The sequence below is a fragment of the Triticum dicoccoides genome, chromosome 5A, assembly GCF_002162155.2.
Source record: "Triticum dicoccoides isolate Atlit2015 ecotype Zavitan chromosome 5A, WEW_v2.0, whole genome shotgun sequence".
Taxonomy (NCBI): Eukaryota; Viridiplantae; Streptophyta; class Magnoliopsida; order Poales; family Poaceae; genus Triticum; species Triticum dicoccoides.
This window is the reverse complement of record NC_041388.1, coordinates 120,330,471-120,335,098: the sequence shown is the minus strand read 5'-3', so window position 1 is coordinate 120,335,098 and position 4,628 is coordinate 120,330,471.

The following is a 4,628-nucleotide window of genomic DNA, read 5'->3' as shown; positions in this document are numbered from 1 at the left end:
GATTTTCCACCATAGCCAAGCCTATGACACAGTTGCTCAAGAAAGATAAGAAGTTTGAGTGGACAGAAGCCTGCGAGAAAAGTTTCCAAGAGCTAAAACGGAAATTAACAACAGCACCGGTATTAATTGTACCCGACATACACAAGAATTTTGAAGTATATTGTGACGCGTCCAGAAAAGGTCTCGGATGCGTGTTGATGCAGGAAGGCAAGGTTGTCGCCTACGCATCAAGGCAACTTCACAAGCATGAGGAAAATTATTCCACTCATGACTTAGAAATGGCAGCAGTTATTCATGCACTCAAGGAATGGAGGCATTTCTTACTTGGGAATCGATGTGAAATATATACGGATCACAAAAGTCTCAAATATATTTTCACGCAGCCAGTACTAAATTTACAGCAACGACGCTGGTTGGAATTGGTAAAGGATTATGATGTTGGGATCCATTACCATCCAGGGAAAGCAAATGTAGTGGCCGATGCCCTGAGTCGGAACCCCAGCTCCGACGGAAACTATCTGCACAGCTTGAGGCCCGAATTCCATCAAGAATTTGCCAAGCTCAACTTGATAATGGTAGCAGAAGGCACCATATCAAACTTGGAAATACAACCCAACCTTGTGGAGAAAATTAAAGAATCTCAGCCCGGTCACCCCAGCATTGAAGGAATTAAAAGAAAGTTGAATATGGGCAAGGCCTCGAAATTCGTCATAGATAATGAAGGAATATTATGGTACGGAGAAAGGCTATGCGTGCCAAACATAGAAGACCTTAAACAGCAAATTTTAGCTGAAGCACACACCACTCCATATTCGATCCACCCTGGAGGAACCAAAATGTATAAGGACATTCAGGAAAGATTTTGGTGGCACAGTATGAAGAGGGACATAGCCGCCTTCATTGCATGTTGCGACTCATGTCAACGCATAAAAGGTGAACATCAGAGTCCAGCCGGACTACTGCAACCAAACAAAATACCTGAGTGGAAATGGGATGAAATAGGGATGGATTTTATTGTCGGACTACCTCGGTCACGACACGGGAATGATGCCATATGGGTCATCACTGACAGGTTGACCAAAGTAGCACACTTTATTCCAGTGAAGACAACCTACACCACTCAGAGGCTTGCCAGGATTTATCTTTCCCGCATAGTTTGTCTGCACGGTGTCCCGAAGACTATAATATCCGACAGAGGCACTCCGTTCGTCTCAAGATTTTGGGAGCATTTACAACAGGCTCTGGGAACCCAACTAGCCTTCAGTACCGCATACCATCCACAGACTGATGGACAAACTGAACGCGTAAACCAAATTTTAGAAGACATGCTGAGAGCATGTGTCCTCACATATGGAACCAGTTGGGAAGAAAGCCTGCCATACGCCGAGTTCGCATATAACAATAGCTACCAGGCCAGCCTACAAATGGCACCATTTGAGGCTTTGTACGGACGGAGATGTCGTACCCCGTTAAATTGGTCAGAGACCGGAGACAGCCGCATCTTCGGACCAAACATGCTCAGAGAAGTCGAGGAAAAGGTCAAACTAATCAGAGACCGACTTAAGACCGCTCAAAGTCGACAGAAGAGTTATTATGATCAGAAACATCGTAGGGTCAGCTTCGAACCCGGTGAGTTTGTATACCTGAGAGTATCCACTATGAGAGGATTGCAACGATTTAAGATTAAAGGAAAGTTAGCACCAAGATTCATTGGACCATTCTGCATAGTGGCACGAAGAGGCACTGTAGCCTACCAGCTAGACTTACCCGAAGACTTGTCCGACATTCACGACGTGTTCCACGTCTCTCAATTAAGGAAGTATGTAAGCAACCCAGAGAAACAAGTATCCCATGAAAACATTGATGTGCAGCCAGACCTCACTTATCGAGAACGTCCCGTAAGAATATTAGAGGAGTCTGAAAGGAGGACCCGACAGAAGACCATCAAGTTTTTCAAAGTCCAGTGGAGCAATCACACCGACAGTGAAGCAACTTGGGAAAGCGAGGATTTTCTTCGGACTGAGCATCCACACCTATTTAAGGATCAGCTGAAATCTCGGGGACGAGATTTTTCCTAAGGGGGTAGGTGTTGTGACACTCTAAAATTTTTATTTGGTTTTTATCAAAAACTTTGTGGTTTTTGAGGAGAGGCTATTTAAAATTTTTCTTTTTCAAAAAAAAAAACCTTCCACTTAAAAACTTCCTTTGCCTTGGCAAGGATTTTTTTTTCAAACCTTGGTGTTTGATCTTTTGAAACTTCTTCTCTGTTGGTTCTCTCAAATTTAATTTTTGAGTTTAAATTGTTTTCTTTTAAAATAAAGCTCTATGAAAATTTGGGGATTTTCATATCTTGGAACCACCCTTGACTTTGCATTGTTTCCATGTGGTAAAACCCCTCCAAAACCTCCCCTTCACCTTGTGATCAACCTAAGTTCTCTGTCCCAACTAATCCAAACAAGTTTTGGATTTTATTCTAATTATTTTCCCTCTCAAATCAATTCTGAAAATTATCTTGAGCCCAAATGATTTTCAAAGCAAGTACCATATTGCATTTGAGTTTTGACCTCAAACCAACTCTCCTGGATAGTCCTTTGTACCCACAACCCAGAACCATCTTGATCCACTCCTTCTCTTTTCAAAATTTTCAAAATTCAGCCTCTGCAAGTTTGGACCAGATTTGCCAAATTTGATGAAATTCATATCTACACTACTCCAAAAATTCCACCATAATTCAGGCAACCTATGTGAGCAATGAGAAGCCACTCCACCAAGTTTCAGCTCAAGGAAAAATCCCTAGATGCCATTTTCATTCTGTCGAACACCTTGCGGGCACTGTTACTGTTCAAAAATTCAGAAAAATTCAGTTTCAGTGTCGTGTGCGTTCGTCAGTTCCTCTCACGCGCTCACAGTGCCTTTGGCACGTTCCTCTCCGCCTCTTCCTACTGTCTGGAGCACCACACGCTCACTTGGCCTCTTCCTGGCGTCGGTGGCATGATGGCCCGCCCTCGCCGGAGTCTTCCGCGGCGTCGGGACCTCCCGTGGCGGCTGACAGGGGGCAAGAACGGCGGCTCAACGCCGTTCCGCGCCACCCAGCGCTCCCTGGCTCTCCGCGTGGCCTCATGCACGCCAGCGCACCCCCGCTGCACCGTCGCCGTGGCCCGACAGCCCTGGACGCGCTCTCTGCCGCCAACGGACCCGCGCCGTCCCGTTCCGACCAAAGCCTGCCCTAAGCTTCTAATCCAAGTCCGGTTAGCATCAAAACGGACCCAGTAAACTCCCACGACGGCGCTCGACTCCCTAATCACCCCCGACCGAGCACTGCGCCACCGTAACCATCGCCGGAAATCCCCGTCCACGGCCACCGCCTCGGGCTGCCTATAAAAAGGGCCCCCGAGCTCACCCTCGTGCACGCCTCATCCCCACACCTCACCAACGCCACGACAGGCCACTAGGGGGACCCCGAGGAGGTCTTCCCCCTCAACTCCGGCCGCCCCAATCCGCCTCGGATGCCACCTCGATTCGCTCCGGTGAGGCCGTCTCCGGCGCCCAAACCCCGTTCGTTACCCTCTCTAGCTACCAGGAGCATAACCCCCTCCTCAATTTGATCACTGCAGCTCTCTCCGACGAAGTCCACAACCACCCGAACCGCCGTCCGCCGGAGCAAAGCTCGCCGTCGACGTGGGGCTCGCCGACCGCCACCACCACCACCAACCGACGCGGAAGGGTGCCCTGAACACGGAGGTACCCTCCGATCTCTCTGCCTCGCCGTGGATCGCCGCCGGCGACCACCGCGGCTCTCGGGCACCGGCGAGATCTGCCGCCCCGTTCATATTTTCAAACCTGACAAGCGGGACCCGCTGTCAGCCTCTCTGTTCTTCCTAAACGAAGCGTTTTCTGAAAACGTCTTCTTTCGAATACGCTTTCCCTCTGGACTGGCGTAGTCGCTACCGAAGCGCTTTCTGTTTTTATAAACTAGCCCCTAGAAAACTTCTGTTTCATTACAGATGAGTCCCTGGACAAAAACCTTTATATCTTTTAAACAAAAAGGTATTTTTGGTTGATTCTTTTTCTGTTCTCTTTAAAATTTTGTCTAGTTTTTTATAAGATTTATTTGGAAAATATTTGGTATACTTTATGTGCACTCCTTGGTATTCACGATAGCGCATATATTTTCTTTATACCGTAGATACCGAAGGAGGTGACGGAGCCGTGAACTTCACCGGGCTAGGCTCCGACTACTCTGAACCAGGCAAGCATGTTTGAACTTTTGATATGATGAGTGTCTTGGCATGTTTTGCATTTAGTTAGTTTCATGGCATGTTGATAAGCATATCGATGAATGTCATTTTATGCGATAATGAGGTAAGTGAGTTCGATGATCCATAAGTGGATGGATGTGAGTATGAATGGCCATGTGTTGGCATGAGGATGGGTGAGATGGCAGTGTTGTAGCATGCCAGTCTCATGCCGGACTATGTGACTTCAGTGTCAAACCGTATCGGTCCAGTTCCTTTCATTTCCTTCCCTGTACTACCACATGTTTTCCGCAAGGAATATGGTTTAGTAAGTTGCAAACCGCTTTTCTGGTACACACCAAAAGGAGAGGCCGTGATGATGGTTCCATGGCC